This window comes from Alexandromys fortis, unplaced genomic scaffold (assembly GCF_014885135.2).
Source record: "Alexandromys fortis isolate MF-2015 unplaced genomic scaffold, M_Fortis_MF-2015_v1.1 scaffold_7, whole genome shotgun sequence".
In the NCBI taxonomy this organism is placed as follows: Eukaryota; Metazoa; Chordata; class Mammalia; order Rodentia; family Cricetidae; genus Alexandromys; species Alexandromys fortis.
In genome coordinates, this window is record NW_026067920.1 from 23,478,394 (window position 1) to 23,495,221 (window position 16,828).

Here is a 16,828-nt window from a genome sequence, read left to right on the forward strand (position 1 = left end):
TGGGAATTGAACCTGGGTCCTCTGGAGGAGCAGTTAGTGCTCTTAACCACTGAGCCATCTCACCAGCCCATACATTTTTCAAAATTACTATAACCAGCATGGTTTCTTTTATAATTAGGAATTCCCTCCACCTAAAATTCTGGTTAGTCTTCTGCACTGAGGGATGTACATAGAGTAAATTCAAAGCATTGCCATGAGTTAGGAGGGAATTCTTCCGGTATAGTTGAGTACCATAGGGAGGTAAAGCGGAGGGGCAGTAGATAGTAAAAAGGCACAGGACATTTTAGATGACTGTCGCCTTGTTACAGTTCTCCTTCCGAGCAGTCGTTCAGTGATATCCCAGCTAAATGGGTTATTTTACACTTTCAGAACTGACAAACTTCATGAATCACCAGGACCTGTCCTTTTTTTTTTTTTAAAGGACATGGTGTCATGTAGCCCAGGCTGCCTTCAAACTTGCTATGTAGCTGAGGATAGCCTTGAACTCCTGATCCTTCTGCCTCTATCTCCTGAATGCTGGCATTTCAGCTTTATGTGGTGCCGGGGCTCTCACCCAGGGCCTTGCCCATGATAGGCAAGCACTAGGCCCACTCAGGTAGCCTCTCCCCCAGCCCACTATGTGCTTTTTTGGCTCTGATATTCATAGAGGCTTTGAAGTCTAAAATGCACGCTGTTAGGGAACCTTGTCTGTACTAGAGAATAACAACTCTCCCAAAAGTAGTATTCAAAATTAAAAATAGAACATACGGGTCAAAGCTGGATGTAGGGGCTCTTATCTAAAATTCCAGGGAGGTTAAGGTAGGAGAGGGTTAGCTTAGGCTACAATGTAAGACCCTGCCTCAGAAGGAATGGGGTATAACTGGAGAGATGGCTCACCCATTAAGAGCATGTACTGCTTTTCCAGAGGACCCAAGTTCAATCACCAGTACCTCCATCAGGTAGTTTACCACCACCTGTAACTCTTCATTCCAGGGCACCTGACACCTCCGGCCTCTTTGGGTGCCCACACGCATGTACATACCCACACACAGACTCACACACAAGCACATGATTAAAAATACAACAAGTCTTAGCTGGACTTGAGTTGTATATACAGGAATGAAAACTGCAGGAAAGATGGAGCTGGTCAAAAACAGCCTGACACGTGGCAAACTGTGTGCCCCGCCCTTCCATTGCCATAAAGAATGCACAAGGGCCAGGTGCCACGTGAGACAAGCTATCCAGCTCTCCACACAGCACACTCCCACATCAAAACCATCTTCAAAGCTGTGAACCACTCCGTGAGTTCCGTAAGAGCAACACAGGACCCCGCTTCATGTGGGGCTGAAATGTTGATCTTCATGAAGGCCCCAAGATGCTTAGTTGACAAATACCAGTTGGGCTGCCCCGGATCTGAACAAGAGCGTTTTCCCGTTCACCAGTGTCTGAGAAAATGAGAGGTAAATATTTGTCCTGGCTTGCCTTGGAAATTGCTTCCAGGAAACTAGCTCCCACCGAGAGACGTGTTTGTGAGAGATAAGACGCCTGCTCTGTGGGGATACTAGCTTTGCATTCTGCTGGAAGAAGACATCAAGGGCAGGCCTGCAGGCCGCTCACCAGCGGCAGGGTGCAGTGCTGGAGTAGAAGTCTGTGGAGTCAAACTTTCTATCTAAGACCTATGTGGTGGGCTCCTAACATGGAGCTCTCCATAGCAGGGGTCAGGAGTCACGGTCTTCTAGTGTTGGAGTCTGATGTACTAAGCCTAGAACAAACTTCACCCTCTGGAAGGCGGGCTTCTGGACGATTAGCTGAGCTTCTTGTTGTGACTCTGTGCCTAGCTCAGAGCCTCCTGCACAGCAGGGGCTAAATCAATACTTGTGGACTAGATACATGCTTTCTATAACGTTTAACTCTTTAGAGGTCATGTTACACTTTCAAAATAAAAAAATGAATGAATGTAGGTGTCAAGGACTGGACTCGGGGGCTCACAATAAGCATTTCAGTGTTATCTCTGAACTCCTAAGGAAACTATTGTCTCATTTTCTCATGCTCAAAACAGCAAAGACTCACTCTCCAAGAGAGTTTTTCTTCTCTTTTAAAGTATGTGTGTGTGTGTGTGTGTGTGTGTGTTCGTGCTGCATGTGTATATGTGTGTGTTCCTGTGGAGGCCAGAGAAGGTGTTGGATCCTCTGGAGCTGGAGTTACAGTTGCAAGTTTCCTAACGTGGGTGCTAGGAACCAAACATGGGTCCTCTGGAAAAGCAGTATACTCCTTAACAACTGAGTCAAGTCTTCATCTTCCATGGAGACAGTTTTCCTATGTGAAAATAATTATTTCCCTTCCATGACCTTTTTGTTAAAGCACATTTATCTTGTATGTGGGAAGGATGGGGGGGGGTGATTAAGTACACCTGGGCAACTTTCTTATTTTTCTTGTCTTTCCTTTACTGAAAATATTTTTTTCATACAATATATTCCCCTCCCCCCAGATCCTCCCCATCTCCCTACCCATCCAACTTCATACCTTCTCTCTCTCTCTCTCTCTCTCTCTCTCTCTCTCTCTCTCTCTCTCTCTCTCTCTGAAACAAACAGGAAGGAACCTCAAGTGAGCTACGGACAAGATGAAGTATCTTCTTGTTCCCTGCCCCCTATACCCTGGGACCCTTTGTCCAGGAGTATAGTTGGGAGCAGCTATGAGAATTGGAAAAACACTTCAAGATGGAGTCATACCCTGAATTCCAGGCTCGAAGGGTCCTGGCCACCAGAGTCACCCCGAAGGAGAATCAAGTTGAGACTTGGTTCCTTGGAGCAAGAGATCCGCCCTCCCTTTGCTTGGCTACAGCAGTCTGCCGGCGATAGCACCTTTTCCATGCCCCACAAAGCTGGCTGCTTCAGGCCACCGTGCTGGCGGCTCAGGCTCCTTCCCATCGCTTCCTCGGAGTCCTCAACCAGCTGAGAGTACAATTGCTGATTCTGCTCTCCAGAGTTTGTTGCCCCATCCGGCCACTCCAATATGCAATCCAAACCCCCTCTCTCACTCCTGGCTTCACCAAACTCACCAAAATGCTGGAGGCCTTCCAGAGACCAAGACAGATAGCATTGGACAGAAATGTCATGGCAGATGACAAACCAAGCTGAGAGTTTCTGAATATCCAATGGGGCCTCTGGTAGAGCCTGCAGGGCCACATCCCGCGGGGACCAATCTCAATGATTTCTGCCTCTTCTTTGGCTGGGGGTTATGGTTCCAATTCTTTTAACACCTCCCGAAGGTTGCCTTATCCTAGACTAGCTATCAACTCAGTACATAGCAGAGACTAACCCCAATCTTCTTGTCTCCACTTCCCAAGGGTTGGTTACAGGCCTATATATGCCACAACATTCCTTTTTCCTGGGTTCTCCGCACACACCCCCCCCCCCCACCAAAGAGTCTCACTCTAGTCCCGGCTGGCCAGGAACTTAGAGAGGCCGTCCTGGCTAAGCCTCTCTGGTGCTGAGATCAAAAGACTTACATTGCTAGCTTAGTGACCTTTATTTTGTGCCTATGAGTATTTTCTTGTTATATTTGGTCTTTTCTTTCTGTCTAGTGCTTCTCAAATTGCTTTTTATAGTTCTGTTTGGAGTTTTAGATCTGAGAATAAATTGATAAAATTATTGATTAATAAAATTACTTTTTAAAAAACAAAAAGAAAACCAAAAAAGCACAAAAATACACAGAGAGAGAGAGAGAGAACCTCATAAAAGCACAAGATTTGAAAACATACTATTACAAGCAGTAATACTATTACAAGACCAGTAAGATTTAAAAAATTTCTAAACAAAGCTATATGAGGATAATAAAAAGTCTACAAAAATACCATTGAGGTTATTTTAGTTGGTTGTCTGTTGCTGGACATGGAGCCTGCCCTTAAGTGTGGCTTGTATATCCAATGAGAGGAGATTAGATTCTGGAATATCTTTCTGAAGGGAAAAAGGGAGGATATAATATAGAAATGACAGAATAAAAGGATAGATTGTTGAGTCTACTTTTGAACTAAAAAACAACTACCAGTTTCAAATATTTTGCATTGGTATGGATTTTTATATACTGATACAAAATAAAGGTTGTTTTTGTTATACTATATATATTTCTACTCTTGCTTAAGGCATTGCACCTAAGCATCTCTTTTAAAGATGTATTGTAAGTTTCTAGTCCTTGAAAGTTACTATTACAAACTACTTTAGATAATTAAGAAATGCAGGTTAGCCAGGCGGTGGTGGCGCACACCTTTAATCCCAGCACTCAGGAGGCAGAGGCAGGCAGATCTCTGTGAGTTCGAGGCCAGCCTGGTCTACAAGAGCTAGTACCAGGACAGGCTCCAACGCTACAGAGAAACCTTGTCTCGAAAACCAAAAAAAAAAAGAAAGAAAGAAAGAAAGAAAAAGAAATGCAGGTTAGCAGTTAGTCATCTAACAGTCAAATTTGTGACTATGTTAGGTATGATTTTAAGGTCAAACAGAGATATATTTTAGATAGACAGATGATCTTCAAACACTTCAGAGTCCTACAAAATATGGGATTTTAAAAAATATTTTAATATTCTAAGACTTTTCATGACAGTGAAGCACATCTGCTCCTGGCAGCAATAATCTACTTCAAGAAAGGATGATGGGCATTGAAGAACCTACAGATGGAGTTTGCCTACATTGTAGCAAAGTTAGCCACTTGGTAAGAAACTCTCCTTGCCTCAACTGCTGACAGTATGCAGGAAATAAAAGAAAGCAACTGCCAAGCTTTTCCAAGACAAGGTGGGAAGTCCTTCAAAATTCCTATTTCACAGAAAAGTCTATCAGATATTCTAGGCCTGTAAGCCGAAGGTGGGTGCCCCAGTGTTACAGAGGAGCCTGTGTGACTGTCCAGGCAGCCAGATGCTTCTCTCATCTCTATAGTTTTGTAAGATGTTTGCTCTGTACTTCCTGTTTACTCAGATAATATTTTATTCTTATTGGGTCTCTGATGGAGTTGAAGACTAGATAGTTATAGTTTTACAGTTTTCCTTGTTACAAAATTCAGAAAAGAAACTTACATAATAAATATAAATTTTATAAAGTAGAGAAATATAAAAGTTTAAGTTATGGTAATATAAGTTATGATAAAAAGTTGTTTAGGTATAAAACTTTGGACTAAAATAGGATAGATAGTAAATGTATTTTCTCCAAAATTGCCAAATACAAATGGACTGAACATTGTAAAAATAATTCTTACCTGACAATTGTTCTTAGTATATATAGTTTTATTGCGTTAGAGTTAAACCCTTTCCTTTTTACTTAGACAGAAAGGGGAGAAACATTTCTGATTACACTGTGAAGATGTGTCTTTGCCAAGACACCTTCTGATTGGTTTAATATAGAACTGGATGGCCAATAGCTAGTCAGGAAGAGGTTAGCTGGAACTTCTGGAGAAAGAGAGGACTCTGGGAAGAAGAAAGTTGGGGTCAGCAGCCAGACCTGGAGAGGAGACCAGAGGTGCAAGATTGAAGAGATCTAACACCACATGGCAGAACATAGATTCTTTTTTTTTTTTTTAATATTTATTTATTTATTATGTATACAATATTCTGTCTGTGTGTATGTCTGCAGGCCAGAAGAGGGCACCAGACCTCATTACAGATGGTTGTGAGCCACCATGTGGTTGCTGGGAATTGAACTCAGGACCTTTAGAAGAGCAGGCAATGCTCTTAACCACTGAGCCATCTGTCCAGCCCCCCAGAACATAGATTCTTAAAATATGAGTTAATTTAAGTTATAAGAACTAGCCGAGACAAGCCTAAGCTAAGGCCAAGCTTTTATAATTAATAAGTCTCTGGGTCACTATTTGCAGTCCAAAGATAGTCCGACGAGAAAGCTTGCTACAATATGAGACAAGGAAAATCTACAAAAATACCATTGAGGTCATTTTAGTTGACTGTCTACTGCTGGGAATGAGGCCTTGCCTTGCGTGTGACTTATATAGCCAATGAAACTCCACTGGAGAAAACTAACCTCTCTTTTGCAAGCAGCTATCAGTTGGAGATAGATTCTTGGGACGTCCACCCCCTGCTTACCTCTGGGTCCCCCTTTGGCGTGTGCTTGTAGTCACAGCCTCTGTGAGTTCATATGGGTGTCCGTTCTATTGTGTCTGGAAGACAGTTTCCTTGGTGTCTTCCAACCCCTCTGACTCTTACAATCTTTCTGCTCCCTCTTTGGCTCACTAAGCCCATGGGGCTCCCTCCTGTTTGATGAAGAGATCCCATGTAGGGCCGAGGGCTGCACACTGACCAGTTGTGGGTCTCTCTTTACTTCTTATCAACAGCAGAGGAAGCTTCTCAGGTGTGAGCTGAGCTGAGCCCCAATCCAGCGTGGCCACCGAGGTCCCACTGCCTTTCCAACGGAATGGGACCTGACTAGAAGGGACCTCTGGGTCCCTGGGTCGGCAGCAGGGGAATGGAGGGGAATGGAAAGAGCACACAGTATGCTGCAGGGCTGGGACCGGGCCTGGAGTGGAGCTGGAGGACAATGCTCAAGAGAAGGTTCTCCCTTCTACCACATGGAACTCCAGAGATCAAAATCGGGTTGTCAGGCTTGGTAGCCACTGCCTTTTCCTGCTGAGCCATCTTGCTGGCCCTGGACCCCATAATCTTTATTTGTATGAATTTAATCTTGAGTGCAAATAATATTCAATGCATACAAGCTTCTTCAAAGCTACCTAACTTAAAGAACGTCTAAACCAAGCAACAGAGTCAATGCTAATGATCACCAGTGAGGCACATCAGAGCCTCCGCAGGGGTCTTCAGTAAACACACTGTGGCTGTACTGCTCGCTCTTCTGCTCGGCTGCGTTCCCTCTCACGACCTTGGTCTCTCCCCACTGTGGACAGAAAGTTTAATAAAGTCAGTGGCAGCGGGGTGACGGCAGTGCACGCCTTTAATCCCAGAACTTGGGAGACGGAGACAGAGGCAGGCGGATTCTAGGACACCCAGGCCTACACAGAGAAACCCTGTCTCTATAAAACCAAAGAAAAGAAGAAAGAAAGAAAGAAAGAAAGAAAGAAAGAAAGAAAGGAAGGAAGGAAGGAAGGAAGGAAGGAAGGAAGGAAGGAAGGAAGGAAAACAGAAAGATAAAACAAAGTTTTCTTTGAAATCATGTAATGGTTGGCACCCAAGACTACCCTACAAAGTTGGCATCTTATGCAATACATTGAATCCATTTTAATTTTGTTGTGTGAATGTAGTAGGCACTCAGTGTGTGTTTGTTGAATAAATGAATATTCTGTTTGATTTTTGAGACAGGATTCTGTTATGTAGACCTGGTTGACTTTGAACTTACAGCAATCCTCTTGCCTTAACCTGCAAATGTGCTACAAAACCTGGCGTTTTGATTGTGCTTATTAGCAAAGGGGATACACACACACACACACACACACACACACACACACACGCAAACAAGGTCTACAGCTCTGCCTGCCTGGGGAGGCAGTCTCTGACCGCTACCACAGGATAGGTGTTGGTAACTCAGAGGATGCCTGGACTGGTGTTATAGACAAGGAGTATATATGTGTGATGTCAGCACGTCGGTGCACACACCGTAAGGTAGGGACATTTCTCAGAGAAGGAAGGTGTGGGCTGGAAACATGAGATGTATCTATTACTGATGATGTTTTAGAACAGTGGTTCTCAGCCTGTGGAGGTCAAACAACCTTTCATAAGAGTCATATGTCAGATATCCTGCATATCAGATATTTATATTATAATTCATAACAGTAGTAAATTACAGTTAGGAATAGCAATGAAATAATTTTATGGGTGTGGTCACCACAGCATGAGGAGCCGCACTAAAGGGTCGCAGTTGTTAGGAGGGTTGAGAAGCGTCGTGTAAATGGACTTTTCTTTTTGGGCTGCCAGCTCAAACAAAATTACATGGAAACTTACTATTAATTATGAAAGCTTGGCCTTAGCTTAGGTTTGTGTCTAACTAGCTCTTATAACTTAAATTAGCCCATATTTTTAAATCTACATGGCTGCTACCTCATCTCCATTTTGCCCATCCTGGTTATTCTGTGTCTGACTGGCGACCCCGCCTTTCTTCTCCTCAGAGTTTTCTCGTGGAGAAGTCCCACCTATACCTCCTGCCCAGCAATTGGCTGTTTAGCTTCGTATTCAACCAATCACATTGACACATCTTCACACGGTGTAAAGGAATATTCCACGGCAGCCCTGCTTCAGAATTTAGCCTCTTATTGTTTAGGCTCATTTGCTTGTTGCAAATTGAGGGTCCGTGACGTTAGCTAAAGAGGTTTTCTGATCAGGAGTAATAAGACGCTGGTGTGCATTTCAGAGGAACCGTCGCTGGGCTTTCTGTGACTAGAACAGGGAACTCAAAGTAGCTTAAGAATCCAGGTGTGAGCCGGGCGATGGTGGCGCACGCCTTTAATCCCAGCACTCGGGAGGCAGAGGCAGGCGGATCTCTGTGAGTTCGAGACCAGCCTGGTCTACAGAGCTAGGGCCAGCACAGAGAAACCCTGTCTCGAAAAACCAGAAAAAAAAAAAAAAAAAGAATCCAGGTGTGGTGGCTAACACCTGGAATCCCAGCACTCCGGAGGCTCAGGCAGGAGGATTGTAGCAAGGACCACGTAGTAAGTTTGAGGCCAGTCTAGAATGCAGCATGAGACTCTTGTCTCAACAGACAAGCCAGCAACCTCCTCGGGCTTGTAGGCTTTCCCACCCAAGCCTCTCCTCTAGGATGAATACACACTGTGTGGCCCTTGTCCGCACCCTGCCCCCTCACTTCAAACAGGAAGAGCCTATTCCACAGGGCAAAGGTCAATGTAAGACTGAAAATTGACCACCTGCCCAGACAACCCGGACAACCCTGCTGTGGTCTGGAAAGCTAGGGCACAGGTCTTTGGGGAAAGATCATAACTGTTTGTAAAAGAGGCCTATGGGCTGGACATGGTGGATGTATGCTTGCCTCGGAGTGAAGAACTGCTCTGGACAAGGGATGGGGGAGCCAGGGGTCAAAGTGAAGAGGACCCCTCCCTGAAACTCATGGCTTCTGTCTCCTCACATCACCCACAATTCCTGATTGGAAGTTTGCTCTCTGTGTCTTTAAACTTTTTTTTCCCTCCGTTTTTTTCATGACAGAGTTTCTCCGTGTAACAGTCCTGGAAGACCCTTGGTAGACCAGGTTGGCCTCAAACTCACTGAGATCCACCTGCCTCCCAAGCGCCGGGATTAAAGGCATTTGCGATCGCTGCCTGGCTGTGTCTTTAAACTTTTATCACTCAAATTTAAAAGCCCCACACTCCTTGGCCCATTCTCTTATCAGCAATATTAAACCTCGGCATGTGCTTCCCCAGGGTTCACAGGGGTGTTGTGCTCTGAAAGCTCCTCAGCGCAGCTCTCTCACTAAATCCCTGTCATCAGCAGAGGAGGCGCAGGCAATCAGAAGAGGGAAGACCACGCGTGGCATGTGTACGAGTGAAGCTCACAAACCGTTTGGGGTTTGCTTTGTTTTGTTTCTGAGACAGGGCCTCGTGTTGCCCAGGCTGATTTCAAACGTATTATGTAGCCAAAGATGACATTAAACTTTTGATCCTCCTGCCTCCACCTCTCTAGTGCCGTAACAAGCCACAGAGCCATTTTACATGGTGCTGAGGACCAAACCGGAGGGATTCGTATATACTAGGCAAGCACTCTGTATTCCCAGTTTAAACGCGTCTTTTTAAAAGTTGTTTGTGGCTGGTCGGTCGTGGTGCACGCCTTTAATCCCAGCACTCTGGAGGCAGAGGCAGGATGATCTCTGAGTTCGAGGCCAGCCTGGTCTACAGAGTATGTTCCAGAAAAGCTAGGATTACACAGAGGATCCCTGTCTCAAAAAAAAAATAATAATAATAAAATAAAATAAAAAAAATAAAAAGTGATTTGTGCTATAAGAAAGAAAAATATTGTGCTTAAAAATCTAAGAAAAGACAAGAACTAGGCCAGCAAGATGGCCCTATGGGTAAAGGTGCTTGCTGCCAATCCTGATGATCTGGGTGTGGTCCCCAGCACAGATCTTGCACGCGGTCCTCTGACCTCTGCGTGCGCGTTGTGAGATATACATCCACACACATAAACACACATAAATAATAAATGTAATAAAAAGAAAAAAACGGCAGGAACCAAAGAAATAAATGAGGCACGGTGTAATCACACATTTAATCACAGCGGTTGAGACAAGAAGGCAGGAGGAATAGTTCAAAGACATCCTTGGCTACATAGCAAGTCCAGGGTCAACCTGGGCTACTTGAAACCTTGTCTTAAAACAAACAAAAACAACTACAAAAAGAAGTGTGTGGAACCCTGAAGCTACTTTCGAGGACATTTACCAAGCTCCCAGGTGGACACCGCAGTGCTAGGAAGCAAACTCAGGGTTCCCAGAATGCTTAGCAAGCACTCTACAACTAAACAACAGCCCCCAGAATGCTGTGCAAGCACTCTGCAGCCAACCTACAACCTTTCAATCCATAGTTTCACCCTCTAGCGCCAGGCTGTCCTGGAACTCACTGTATAGCTCAGGCTAGCTTTGAATTTAACAACACTCCTATCTTAGCCTCCCAAGTACTAGGATTACAGACAGGAGCCACCATGCTCAGGTTGGCTTCAGGTTTTCTGGAACACAAAGTCCAAAACACATCCAAGAGAAAAGGCTAGCAGGAGCTTGACCCAGAGTACCCGAACCCCAATCCCTAGCCCCAGTGGACTGCAAGGAAAGTCGCTGAACAGTAGGGGGAAACAAGAAATTATCTAAGAAATTATAATAATACCAGGCGGTAATGGTGCATGCCTTTAATCCCAGCACTCAGGAGGCAGAGGCAGGTGGATCTCTGCAAGTTCAAGTCCAGCCTGGTCTACAAGAGCTAGTTCCAGAACAGGCCCCAAAGCTACAGAGAAACCCTGTCGGGGGGGGGGGAAACAGAAGAAATTACAATCACACAAACAGGCATGGTTGCTCACCTATAATCGCAGCGCACCTAGGCAGAGACAGGAAGAGTGCTATGAATTCAAAGCCAGGCTCGGCTACAAAGCAAGTTCCGTACAAGCATGGACTGTAGAATAAGGCCTTGACTCAAAATATCAGAAGATGGGGGAGGAAAAGGGGAGGCGGCGGTGGGGAAGAGACAGAAATCTTTAATAAATAAATTAATTAATTAATTAAAAAAAATATCAGAAGAGGCTCAGGCAATGGCTCAGTTCATAAAGTGCCCACTGCACCAGCATGAAAGCCTGATTTGAGATTCCCCAGAACTCACAGAAAACAAAGGCAAACTAACAAAACCCTGGATGTGTTGACATACTTCTCTAAAGGATGTAAGCAGAAATGGGGCATCCCTGGAGCTTACTGACAGCCAGCCTGGCAGAATCAGTGAACTCCTAGTTCAATGAGAGACCCTGACTCAAGCAAAGAATGGAGAAATAGAGTTAGATACTCCTAACATCCATCTCTGGCCTCTACACACACATCTACATTCCCATGTGCACACTTACAAATGCATACACACACATGCACACACGTACACACTTAAAAGTGAATACACACTTACACACAGTGCACACTTACAAATGCACACACACCTGCATACACATGTGCACACTTACAAATCCATACAAACACACATGCACACTTACAAATGCATACACATCTGCATACACATGTGCATACATAAAAATGTATATGCACACACCTGCATACACATGTGTGCACTTACAAATGCATGCATACCCTGCATACACCTGTGCACACACACACCTGCTCCGTCCCACAGAAAGACCCAAGGTGGTACATTATAAGCCTCTCTCCTGGGCAGAGACCTTCTAAGGACCTTGAGGGGGAAATCTCATAGACCTGTCATGAGCATTGGCCTTCAGCAGTCACATGGGCTTCCAAGATTTAAAAACTGCCCTCAGTGTAACTCTGCCCCAACAAGAGGTGCAACTGAAACCCATTCTTTGGATCTGTAATAGCCTGTCTCTCTCTCTTGTAACCGATAGACTGACAGAGGTGATGTTGTCTGAGTCTGGGTCAGAGGAGGCCGTGTAGCTTCAGTTTGGGTCTTCTGGGAGATAGTTCTCAAGATGCTCTGTAGTAGTGCTTTCTCCTCAGGCCCACCAGCCCACAAACAACCACACAGAGACTTATTATTAATTATGAAAGTGTAGCCTCTGCTTAGGCTTGTCCACAACTAGCTCTTATAACTAAAATTAATCCATGCATATTAACCTACGTTCTATCATGTGACTTTTTACCTTCCCACCATTCTGTATGTCCGATTTGGTCCGCGTCTCACTGGCGTCTCCAAGAGTCTAGATTCCTCTCCTCTTCCTCTCCCTCCCTGAAATTCCACCTATCCTCTCCTGCCTAGTTATTGGCCATTCAGCTCTTTATTAAACCAATCAGAAGGTACCTTAACAAAGACACATCTTCACAGTGTACAAAAGGATTAGCCCACAACAACTCTCTCTCTCCAAGGCAGCCCTCGCTCTGTGAGAAGCCCAAGACTCAGGAATCAGGAGTTGACGCCCTAGTCAACAGTCCTAGCTGAGGCTAGCCCCTGTGGATTAGAGCTCAGACACCAGACGTGAGCCATGAAGCATTAAGATTACCATAGTTCGCAGTGTTCAGGTCATCTCCAGCGTTTAAGTCATCTGAGAGGAGGTTCTAGACATCTCTGTGCAGTCAAGACATCTCCTTGATCCACAGAGCTGCAACACAGAGATGGTGGTGTTTTATCTTCATGTGGTTTACCTGTGTGTGTATATCTGTATATGCGGTGCATGCAGTGCTCGGAGAGTCCAGGAGAGGACATCAGATTCCTCGGAACTGAAATTGCAGATGGTTGTGAGTCACCACATGGGCACTGCCAGCCAAACCCAGGTGCTCTTAACTACAGAACCGTCTCTCCAGCCCTGCCAGTCACTTTAGCTTTTGCTTTGTTTAGTTTTTTTCAAGACAGGATTTTCCCGTGTAGCAGCTCTGGCTGTCCTAGAATGAGCTTTGTAGACCAGGCTGGCTTTGAACTCAGAGATTCACCTGCCTCTGCCTCCCTTGCGCTGGGATTTAAGATGTGGGCCACCCCAGTCAGGCTAGTTTGTTTTTGTTATAGTGTGTGTATATGTGTGAGTACATAATCTGTGTGTGGCGATGGGAAGCCGTACCTCATGTGTGGATATCAGAAGACAGCTCTCCCTGGAGCTGGTTCTTTACTTCCATCTTTACACGAATTCTGCGCACTGAGCTTGGGTCAATGGGTTTTGCCCCTTGACCCACTGAGCCATCTCGCCAGCCCCCAGCAGTCACTTTTTTTTTTTATCTCAGCAGTAGAGTGCCTGTGTCTATGCGTGAGGTCCTGGGGGTCAGTCCCCAGTACAAGCAGGAGGGGAGGATGAATCTTTCACTGACAAAGTAGGGCCCCAATGAGGTAAGCAGGGTATCCCCGCCAGCCAGAGCAGCAGTGCAGCCAGCGTAGAGCGGCGCCCTCTCAGGCCGGGCGGTGGTGGCGCACAGAGGCAGGCGGATCTCTGTGAGTTCGAGGCCAGCCTTGGTCTACAAGAGCTAGTTCCAGGACAGGCTCCAAAGCTACGGAGAAACCCTGTCTCAGAAAATAAAAGAGAGAGAGAGAGAGAGAGAGAGAGAGAGAGAGAGAGAGAGAGAGAGAGAGAGAGAGAGAGAGAGAGAGAGAGAGAGACTCCGTGCGGTGCCTGTGGAGTGGAGGCAGCGGACTGAGACTGGACTGTTCCATCTCCCCACCACCACCCCCCTCCGCATCACGCCCCCCCACCTGCCGAGTACCAGTGCTCTGCCTGTGGCCCCAGTTGTTTGAGAATGGGAAATTGCGACTACAAAACTTCATTCCATTTCTTTGACTTTATTCCGTTTCTTTATGGTTTCCTTGTCTCCACAATAGCCATTGATTTCCAGGACCCTTTACTCTGTGAATTTTGTAACTATGAATTCCAATCAGGAGGTATTAGATCTTTGGGCCATTTACACAAGTCTCTGTTTTGGAATGTTCTGAGGGACTGCCTGCTGACCCCGTGTTTATTTTTTCAGCTGGAGGTTGAAGTTCTCAGGCAGTTAGAAAAGATGGGAATGCCAGTGTCTTGTCTGTTTTCAGTCTTATTGTAAGTTTTGTATTGCATAGCTGTCATATTTCTCCTTTCAGCCTGTACAACACAAGGAATTTTTATGTCTGTATTTCCAAAGTAAATACCTTTGTCCTTACAGCCTACCTCTACTACACAGAACTGTTTAACAGAGAAAAAAAAAAAACATAAGTAGGAAAAATAGTATTTCAAGATTCTGGGAGAATGCTAATGTAAGATACTTTTTATTGTAAGGGCCGTATTGGTCTTTTCTTTTCACAGTAGTGAGGGTCAAACCCAGGCTCTCATATGATAACCCTAGTACTCTACCACCAAACTAATACTCCGCCTTGAAAAGCTGTATTTTAATATTTGCTACCCCACTATTCCTCCCTTGAATTACCTCTTTCCTTCAGGAGTTTTATTTCCCCTTAATAACTTTGTTTGCTCTACTTAAGTGCATGCATGTGCATGTGCATGTGTGTGTGCATGCATGTGTGTGTATGTGTGTGTTATCCCTATCCCAGGTGTGTAAATGTGGTCATGAATGCCTTTAATCCCACCTGTTGGGAGAGGGGCTGAAGGATCAGGATTCTAAGGTAATCCTCAGTTTTATAGCTGATCCCAGGCTAATCCAGGATACCTATGGATACCTGTACTTTGTCTCCAAAAAAAGTGTATAATTAAAAAACAAATGAGTAAAAGCTGGAGAAATGACTCAAAACTTATAGGTACTTGTAGAGGACCTGAGTTCAGTTCCTAGCATAACATCCTTGTCAGGTAGCTCACAATCACTTGTAACTCCAGCACCCTCCTCTGAATTCTGTGAGCACCCTCACACACACACATGCACACACCTACACACACGCATACACCACACACATGCATACACACATGTAAAATAATCTTAACTAATTAATTAAAAATAAAATATGCTATCTCACCGGGCAATGGTGGCGCATGCCTTTGATCCCAGCACTCGGGAGGCAGAGGCAGGTGGATCTCTGTGAGTTCGAGACCAGCCTGGTCTACAGAGCTAGTTCCAGGACAGGCTCCAAAGCCACAGAGAAACCCTGTCTCAAAAAAACAAAAAAAAAAATAATGCTATCTCATAGTGTATGAACACTATTCTGCCTAGTCTTTATCCTAACTATAACTCTTTTTAAATGTATTTATTAAATCACTTAGTAAATATCAATTAAATATTGAGAACAGAAGAAAGACCAACAGTGTTTTTTTTTTTTAAATTTTAAATGTTTTATTAAGCTTTCCAGACTGGTTTTTTTTTAACTTATTTATTTATTATTTATTATACTATAATCTTTCTGCATGTATGCCTGAAGGCCAGAAGAGGGCACCAGACCTCATTACAGATGGTTGTGAGCCACCATGTGGTTGCTGGGAATTGAACTCAGGACCTTTGGAAGAGCAGTCAGTGCTCTTAACCACTGAGCCATCTCTCCAGCCCCCCCAACAGTGTTTTTTGTTTTGTTTTGTTTTGTTTTGAGGCAGGATCTCTCTATGTAATCCTGGCTGTTCTAGAAATTGCCATATATACTATACATGAGTTATTGATAGCCTGGAACTCACAGAGATTCACCTGCCTTTACCTCCTGAGTGCTGGGATTGAACACATGCACAACCCGGCCAAAGGCGGTCTTTACAGCATCTACCTTTGGTTTTGACATGGGAATGAAATAAATATGGAAATATCACATTGAGAAAAAATGTTTTTAAGAAGATAGGCAAGGGGGGGTAGTTTTCACTAAGAAAAGTCACTGTGGATAGAGAATTTAATTTTTTTTTAGATTAATGTATTTATTATATATACAATATTCTGCCTGCATACATCCCTACAGGTCAGAAGAGGGCGTCAGATCTCATTATAAATGGTTGTGAGCCACCATGTGGTTGCTGGGAATTGAACTCAGGACCTCTGGAAGAGCAACCCCTGCTCTTAATCTCTGAGCCATCTCTCCAGCCTGATTCTTTTTTTTTTAATTATCTTTTCTCATTTTATATACCAATCCCAGTTCCCACCCCTTCCCCTACTCCTGTTCCCTCCACCTTCCTCCCTACCCCAGCCCCAACCACTCCTCAGAGAGGGTGAGGCCTCCCACAGGGATGGTGGTTGATTCTAACATCAAACTGACTAAATGACAGTATGGACAGTATGGGCAGAAGTCAAGTCACTGAAATAATCCCCACCGCTCCCAAGAGAGGAGAGGTGACACACCACACACCAGGTGTGGAGAGGAAGCAGAATGGAGAAGGGAAAGCAGGGTCCAGACCTTTCATTGTGTCTTCTGTGGGAAAGGCAAGGCTGACAGGGGAGATGGCGCAGCACTGTTGAGCAGAAATAATGTCAGGATGGTCCTGGGTTCCATCCCTGGGGCACGGAGGGAGGGGAAAGAGAGAAGCTGGCCTGCTGGTACGTAGCTGCAGTCCTAGATCTGAGGAGATGCAGACAGCAGGATCACAGGTCTAAGGCTGGCCTGGACACACAGCAACACCCTGTCTTAAATATATAAAATGGTTTTAAGAATCCTATATATTACATACATGAATGTATGTGTGTGTGGTTAAAATTTAGCTCAGTTGGAAAAGTGCTTGCCTAGCATGTATGGAGCCTGAATTCCTTCCCTGTCACAAAAATTAGGCACAGTAGCCCAGCCTATAATCCAAGAACTAAGACTATAAGAGGATCAGAAGTTC